A 9,329-nucleotide genomic window follows, 5' to 3' on the forward strand; every position below is an offset into this window, starting at 1 on the left:
GGTACTACCAGGGCTAATGGAAAAACCCCTATATGATATTTTAGGATATTTGGCCGTAGTTGTTCATATAACCCTGTTGTTGATAAATGAAAAGAAGTCTTAAACTCCAGTGCTGTGCACCGTATGTTTCAAGCCTTACAATACTAAAAACATGGTTTTGCTTCGTTGCCAGTAAATAAGGTACACTGGCTAAAGGTAATAAAGTCTAATACAACTGTTCAATAAATCCTCCCTTCATTCAGGTTATAATGTTCAGTTTTTGAGTAGTTTCTTACACTGTAAGAAAGTATATCAGTTCACGCCCAGTATTGACAGGGGTAATGATGACAGCAACCAATAATTTATATATGCGTGCGGTATTGAGATAGAATTGAAAAATTCAAATCTGCTCTTTAAATCCAGTGACTCAACCTTTATGAGCTAAAACAGTCTGCTAAGCTTGGTTCAAACCTAATGAACATTATTTCAAATTCTAGTGGACATCCCAAAGACGATGATGAAATATACATAAAACAATGCAGATGTCATACAACATTTCCATTTAATTAAACAGGACAGACTTAGAAAACATGAAATCTTGGGTTTGAACTTTTCTTACCAAGTAAATATAAAAGCTTCACTACTGTACTTGAACTACTGTATGTTTCAGTTGCATCTAAAGAAACTAATTTTAAAAGGTAATAGGATTTGGAGGAGTTAAGAAAGAATTGAGCACATCAGTATACTCAAATAAAAACAACCCACATTATTCTGGAAATTTTTGAAATAAGTTGTTTGTGTTGGAAACATGATAAAATAGTCTCATATTGGCAGATTTTTTACTTGTTTGAAAAAAAAACAAGATTTTTAGAACTCCATATGACTTGGCCATATGACTTGAAAAGATGGCTCAGCAGCAGGGCAGAATGAGGCCTGTTGTTTTCAGTGTGGATTAGCTCTACTGTCATATGATCGAAGCTAAATACAGAGCTGACTCTGACACGCAGACAGGCTCTTGTCTCTGACTGAATGGCCTATTCTGCGTAACTGGTGATATATATGCTAATATCAAAATAGCACCTAGCTCACTCTGTGGCCCTGTCAGAGAAAATTATTTCACAGGTTAGTAAAGAGAAGAAAAAAAGCAGAGCAGTAACGAGTGGATATAATTTTCTCGGACTGGGGAAGTGATGAGAAGTAATGATAGGAGATTAGTTGTGACAGCTCCCAGGTTACAGCCACCATATTAAAGGACAACGCTGAAGGAGGGGGCAACTGTTCTCTACAGTGTGCCACCCCTGTGACAGATAATAATATCACACAAATCAACCTCACTTGAGGATTGGTGGTGAAAAACAGATTTTAGGATGGTGACACAAATGCTCCATCAGTGCTGAAGAACAACAATGGAGCTCATCAGAATTTAATTTTTTTGTTTATTGGCTCGCCACACTAATGTCTTATGTGAATTAGAGCCATGCAAATTCTAGTCATTGCCTTCTGTTAATGAATAGCATGGCTTAATCTTAATAATTTTAATCATACCTAATATGACAGGCAGAGAAGAAGTGTAAAAATGTTTACTGTCAGTGGATAAAAAAGTAATTGTGCAGCAGCCAATCTGAAAGAAAGAGTACAACATAAAAAAACAATTTTGCAATCAAAACAAATGTTGTTTCTAACTTTTTAATGATACTTAACATCTTAATCTGTTAGATGAGAGTGTTTTTTTCAGCTTTGTTCATGTTGCATTTGTTTAAAATCCATAAAATTACATATAGGTTTGAAAGTGAAACCCTCTTCATGTCCACATTAATCTTGATAAATCTGAAAATGTTGTTTTTGTCTTGATTTCCTCATTTAAACCCAAAGACCATAGGAAAATACTTAAATGTCTATTTCTTTCTCCTGTTTCAGTTTACAAACAGCAAAATGGTGCATTACATCACCATTGACACCTTTGTGATTCTTTATTTGTTGTTTCAGTATAGACATTCACACAATATGGTGTCAGTGATTCATCTTTTTGGTTTTGTTTCTGTACAGACATGTGGACAAGTAAAAAATAGTGTAACCCTTTTTCCTATAAAAGAAATGTATACGAATTCGGATTAGAAACATTTATTAGTGCCTAGATTAGATTCACTGGCAATATTTGTTCAAAGTCTGGAAAGCATAACATTCTTATAATGAACAGAGACCATAGGCAGAGGGCTGGGAGGGATGGTTTATTGGTTTACAGGTACACCCCATATGATGTTACATCTCAAATGTTGTTAGATTTACACTACTGACACACGTGGCTAAGGTTAGGGAAAGATGATGGCTTTGGTTAATTACTGAAAAACTCAGTGCGTCTTGTTTTAGAAACTTCATTCAAACGTCAAAATGTGTGGCTCAATTGGGAGATGATTTGAATTACTTTTTTCAACATTATGTCTCATCATTTTTCTGATATATTCAAGTTTTCAATTTATCCCGCAGAAATGAATATAGGGAATGTTCAGAGGCTAGTGTAGGTGACATCACAGAGTGGGAGAAGTTGTTAATCGGTTCTGAAAAAAATTCTGTTTAACTCATCCTCACATCCACAAATTCCACTCTTCACACGCTATTTTTTGCCAGTAACGTAGGCAAATGTGTCTTCTTTCACACAATTTAACTACCTAAACAAACAGACTTACTCATTTTGCTCCATGAGCCTTGGAGTAACCGATGTACCATCAAACTACCCCATAGTGTGCAATTCAATTTAAGAACCAGATTTTTAGATAAAGACAGAAACGACCCATTTTCATAACTCGCCCTAATTTTCCCACTTTTGACACCATAAAAAAATGATTTATATTACTGCATTCACTAGTGACTTATGGACTTTGACTGGTAAGCCAGTGTTCGAGAGGTGTCTCTAAGCTGAATCTATGTCTCACTCATTAGTAACTAAGCACTTAAAATCACCATGGCAACCTCTGAGTGCAGTTGGGCACAAACAGCTGATTCAGATAGATTGACTAGACTACTTCTCTGATGTCTGTGGTGTTTATCAAACACTTACTGACATTTCTGTCAAAGTCCTGCTACATACTGCGTCCATACTAACTACATGGATTTACACAAGTTTCAACAGTTATCACTTCAAATATGTTTTAGTAGTTTTAGTCAGGAACCATTTGGCATTTAATGTCATTTGGTGGGTTCTAGCTGACTCCACACACACACACACACAAGCACATGGGCGCACAATCGCTTCAGATTACATCAAAAGACATTACATTGACTTGTGTGACACAAACACACACACACACACACACACACAAATTGATATTTCTCTGTAGTTTAGACTCCAGTTCAGATTTTCATAACTTAAACCATGGAGGTTACATTGGATAAAAGCTCTGTAGAGCTGAGGAAAACTGTAGATTTAGCATTCATTCTCGGTAGGTTCATCATTAGGAGCAATTTTGTCTACATCACACATAGTCATTTGATCCAGTGCCAATATAAAAATATTGATTAGTGCAGCTATAACCAAGTTTTTGAGTTTGAGTTACCCATACAGAACCGAAACGTTAAATGTGCTTTAGTTACAAGGATCACATGTTGTTGAAAAACAAATAAAATACATTATCAGTGGCGCTGGCACAGCTGGCAGATATGTTAAATAAAAATGTACAATTAAAGAAGCAATTTGCTTTGCTTTACATACAAAGCATTAGTCTTATAAATGAACAAAAAGTTTAGAGGACAATGTTGAATGGTGACGCAAGCAAGGCTAATTCATTCTACCTGGTAACTAAGGTGAATAGTAATTTCTGGGCTGCTGACACCTTCCAAAATTTCTGTTTATGGTTAGGATTATATAAAGTCAGCCATATTAACAAAAAAAAAAACTCTCAGACATAAAGTTGGCCTTATAAGGTGGTGCCCCATGAACACACTAGTGCCTGAGCACATGGAGCTATTCAGTTAAAAAGCCTTTCAAACTGCTTTTCATTGCCTGTCTTCGTAAATATTAAGAATTTACTTCCACATTCAGTCGAATCCTGTTATAAATGCATGCATGTTTAACATTTGTGTATGGATATGTATAACTTGTTGTATAGATGTGTATATGTTTATGTATACAATAGTGACATAAGCTTGACAACAACAAATGTGTATTCATTGTGTTGAAATATAGGAATTACGTTTTTTTTCCGTTTGCTCTAGTTTCAAATAAGGTATGTAATTTGTATCTGTATCAACTGTATATTTTCTGTAAGTGTATAAAAAATATAATTGTCTTTTCTTTTGAAGAACAAAATTAGTCAGAAAGAAATACATGTCAAACAAAGGAGGCAATGAAAAAAAACAGGGAAAAAGTTTTTTTTTTTTTTTTAAATTGGTGGGAAGAAGTGAAGTGCTGTAGCTCATCTGAAATTAAAATCTTTCACTGAATTATTAATGTAAATATCTCTAAATTCCTAACTCTTTTCTAATTACCTCTTTCTGTTCCCAACCAGACGGCCCTAAAGCCGGACAAACTGTAAAGGTGATAACTTAATAATTAACCACCTTTAAATATATCATGAGGCCTCCACAACACTTATACACTATTAAATAATCATTGTATTTCCTTTGCAGTGTTAAACTCTTGGACTGGCTAAATAATGTATAGATGTATTCTAAAAGGTTTAAATCATTTTTTGTTTGGCTGTAGACTGTATGGAATGAGTCAAGTATCTAACTCGGGACCCACTGGGGTCCATATAGGTTGAAGCGGGAGGGACATAATCCTTACCAGTGACTGACAGTAAACAGGCAGCTGATCTAGCTTATATTGGTGCGGCAACTGCTGGCATCGATACTGACGCTGGTTGTAATTGCAAATTGTTTACAGTTAATACAGGTGAAATAATATATTCTGAAGTCCACAGCTCTGCTCCCCCTCTCAATATTTGAAAGACTAATTTATGACTTATGTATTCTTTTATCCAAAAAAAAAATTCTTAACAGTCCTTAAATCTCATAACTAAATGATAGTGGATATAATAACTGGAGATTTGCTTGTTTGCTGCAATTGTACAAATGATCTCACTGTATAAACTGTGTCTTTCAGATGAGCTCTCTGGTGTCAGAAAAGCACACAAGGTCCATAAATGGTTAAATTGTGTCAGAAGATTAAAATAATTAATGAAGGAATCCATGCTGTGCGAGCTGTGTGTAATATTACGCATGGTTTTTGAGAGATGTGGGTGAGTGTCCATGCCATTGAGGTGGTCTGAGCAAGAGGAAAGAGTGGAAATAATTTACTGAAAATGTGTAGAGTAAAATTATGTCTAGAATGGAGGACTGAAACTCCCAAAATCAAAATTAAATAAAGACATAAATAATACATAACACATTTTCCCCCAATTTACTTCCCCAAACTTATTTATTTCTGTATTTTCTGTTTACATTTCTTTATGCATTTCTGCCTCACTATGCAAATGAGGGGGCTGTCATTCAAAGTGCATCATGGGGTTAACTTTTCGCCTATTGGTTGATCGACATCATAGGGCATGGATCGACTATACATACCTTACTCCCCACACCGGTGGCTGCTATCTGAGTCAGAATAGTCTGTGTAAAACCCAGTCTCGTCATTCAGTAAGTGTATTCACTGTCCATTGTGAGATTGGATGTAGGCTAATCACGGATGATATTGGACATATTGGACATTTCCAATCACAGCGCTTCTTTTTATTGTGAGACTGGATTACTTACTACAGGAGAACAGTGCTCAAGATCAGCTGACGGCAATTTTTTATGCTTTCATCTGTCAGTAGTGCAAAACAACTAATCAAAGTAAGTAACCATTAAATGTTTTTATTTTCTTCTTAAATAGTCACATTATATTTTCATCATCCATCTCACAAAATCATTTTACAATTTTGTTAGCACATACGGCAACTTCAGTCAGAACAGCTAGCATCTGCTAACATACAGCTACTGTAACTTACATATTAATATTTTTATTGATAACTGTAGCGTTATATGAGCATGTGTTTATGTGCTAACGGTGTCAGAGTGTATTGTTCGGTGAATTTACACTTTCAGCATTTACTCATTTGGGGGTCCTGAAAGTGTCTGCAGTTTTTTTTGCAAATATTCACTAGTTACAGTACCCAGCTACTTAGCTAATGACATTAATATAAAGTACTTCCAAGTAATAATGGAATTTATTAGCCCTCATGAAGCCTAGGTACGAATGATAGTTTTCAGTAGTTGTAGATATATCCATATCTTTATTGTATCTGAATGCAAAAATCATGTTATCAGTGTAGTTTGCTTAACCAACAGTATTATGTTAATGTCCTCATAAGTAAGCAGTTGTTCAACACACCATATTTATGTTGTGATACATAGTTTTGACTATTTTTATTGTTAATGTAACAATTGTTACTGTTTTTTTTTTATTATTTCTGTGTTATCTATAGATGAGCACTAAACCTTAGACCCACAGAGCCATGGAAGACAGAGAGTGGAGAGCAAGGCTGAGGGCATTTGCCAGCTAAGGGGTTTGGCCTTCTAGAGGAGGTAATAGACCACCCCCAAGGCAGCATAAATGGCATGATCTCTATCAGAAGTACAGCAAAAACAACAACAATAACAACAAATATAACAACAACAACAACACAACATTTTGTATGTGTTGAAACATAAAATTAACTCTGTTTCTCCTTTCAGTTCTCTAAATCACATTTTGGTGGGTCATAGTCTGCCTAACTGAAGCCCAATTTCGTGGCAAGGAGCACCCCCTGCCTTGCTCATTCCTCTCCAGGATGTGCCAGGTGTTCAGCTGGAGGCGGGCACCACTACCAAGGGGGGTGTCATCCTGACCAGGTACCGCTGTGCGAGAAGGTCCACATCCCTGGAGTCTTTTCACTGCGACGTGAACAGAATCTTTCCATGTTAGTGTCTCTCTCTTATGTATGATATTTTAAATGATTTGTATGTTTTTTTTTTTTTTATGAAAGTATTACTCATACGGTAAAGCAAGAACTTTTTCATTGGCATAAATATTTTGTTGTTTTTCCAGGAACCAGTGAAAATGCACTGAATTTACAGTTGAACCTCCTGGAAGATCTGAACAGGTGGAACTAGAATGAGGGACTGCAGTTGTGACCAGCAAGCCGTCGTCTCTCCTCACCTACTTGAGGAATATGGCCCCCCGTGGCAGCACCAACAGCCTGAAGGTGTTTGGCCAGGCATTTGTGCCAACCTAATACTGCTAATAATGTGTGTGTGTGTGTGTGTGTGTGTGTGCATGTGTCTTACTGTTCTTTTTCATAGGAGAGCTGCTTGGTGTTGACTATGTGCTGAGTCAGACTGGAAAGCCCCTTTTGTTTATCCCAGGCTGTGGATGACTCTGGTGTCAGGCATGGACAGAGTTGACTGATTGGCAGAGTATCTGGTGGAGCTGAAGAACCAGCCCTCTTTGGCCTTCAGCAGCCAACTGATCAGGAACATTTATTGTCTTGTTACTTTCCCTCTGTGCCCCAGGAGGGAGGAAAGAGCACAGTACAGGTACCAAATAAAGATGTATAATAATAATGAGACTAATAATAAAACTAATAATTATATAATAGGGTGAATTATAATACTAATAAAACTAAATATAATAACAATAATGATAATCATATTAATTGAAGCAATGGGTGTTGTGGGTGGTTTGCGGTCACAGATCCAGACTCTGCAGTACCAGGGACAGAAATACCTGCAGAAAGCGACCGGAGGAGAGAGGAGAAAGACGAGAAAGCACAAAACTATGGGAGAGAGAAGAAGTCAAGTTAGTAACGAGCATTGATGGGATATGAATACGTACAGATGGAGAGGAAGAGGAGAGAGGAGCTTGGTGCATCATGGGAAATCCCTCAGCAGTCTAGGCCTATAGCAGCATAACTAGGGAGTGGTTCAAACCAAGCCTGAGCCAGCCCTAACTATAAGCTTTATCCAAAAGGAAGGTTTTAAGCCTACTCTTAAACATGGAGAGGGTGTCTGCCTACTGGACCCAAATTGGAAGATGGTTCCACACTAGAGGAGCCTGATAACTGAAGGCCTCACATTCTACTTTTGGAGACTGTAGGAACCACAAGCAAGCCTGTGTTCTGGGAACGCAGTGTTCTACTGGGGCGATAGGGTACTATGAGCTCTTTAAGATATGAATTTTTGAAACTTTAAATGATGTTCTTGCATAAATTTAACAATTATTTTCATACAATCATACTAACAGGAGTCATGTGGATAAATATGTGTAGACAGGAGGTGTGTGTGAGCAGTGTGACAACATTTTGTTTCACTTTTGTGACTGGTAGCCTATATTCCTTTTTTGTTTTCAATTCTAACCTTGGTAATGAAGTGATATTTTTAACCGGGTTGTCCGTGTTCATATAGCCTGCATTAAACAACAAGGTAAGAACTCCCCTTGCCGAAGCATCTAAGATTCACTTTTTGTAGTCCATCTTCAGAACATTGTAGTTTCACCATAGCAGACCCACGTTAATAACATCTGCCGTCACATAATTACGTAGCTTAGTGTAAGTGCAGTTGGATTCTCATAGCACCGCAGTTGTCTTTTCCTAAGTCCTTATGAATGATCCTTCAAATTTTTCCTTTCTTTGATAATGAGGCAGGAATGCATAAATAAATGTAAAAAGAAAATACAGAAATAAATAAGTTTGGGGAAATAAATACAGGGGAAAAGGAAAGGGAAAAATATACAGAAAAATACATAAATAAATTTATTATATTCATAAATTGATAAATTAATAAATAAAATGGAAAATTAAATGGGAAAGTAAATAATAGGGGAATTAATACAAAGGTTAATAAATACAGAGGGAAATTAAAACAGAAATATCAATTTATGTCACATTTTCTAATTTAATTAATGCCAACTATTTTTGCTGGTTTTAATGGCATATTCATTTATTTATTGAGTCATTTACTTACTTAATTTTCATTTTGGTAGTGTCAGCCCATGGAAGTCTAGAGGTGGCCACAGTGTCTTAAAATGTGCACACATAGCTGTACTGAATTTCTTTTATGTTAATTAATTTTCTGCTAATAATAGGCTAAAACATAAATTAATAGGCTACATGCATACACATAACTGTTGACGGTCCATCTCCTATTTTGCAGGCTAACATTAACATTGAAAAATAAATAGGACCTTTTATGAGCTCATTTACAAAAGTTAAGGCTATTAAGCAGTCAAAGCTGTAAGCAAACCACCAAAAAAAGGCATTATGCAAACCCTGGGTTCTGTGTTCTTCTAAATGAACTCCAAATGACTAATCTGAATTACTTTATATAATATACAATACATT

The 9,329-nt window shown here is 36.2% G+C and overlaps 1 long non-coding RNA gene across 1 annotated transcript; it reads left to right on the top strand.

Moving 5' to 3' along the window:
* The first annotated feature begins 5,594 nt into the window (after positions 1-5,594).
* LOC120807508 lies at positions 5,595-6,800 on the top strand. The gene is made up of 3 exons (XR_005709834.1): positions 5,595-5,805; positions 6,438-6,537; positions 6,688-6,800. It is a non-coding gene; the product is annotated as an uncharacterized LOC120807508 (long non-coding RNA).
* The last annotated feature ends 2,529 nt before the right edge of the window (positions 6,801-9,329 follow it).

The sequence above is a fragment of the Xiphias gladius genome, chromosome 21, assembly GCF_016859285.1.
Source record: "Xiphias gladius isolate SHS-SW01 ecotype Sanya breed wild chromosome 21, ASM1685928v1, whole genome shotgun sequence".
NCBI lineage: Eukaryota > Metazoa > Chordata > Actinopteri > Istiophoriformes > Xiphiidae > Xiphias > Xiphias gladius.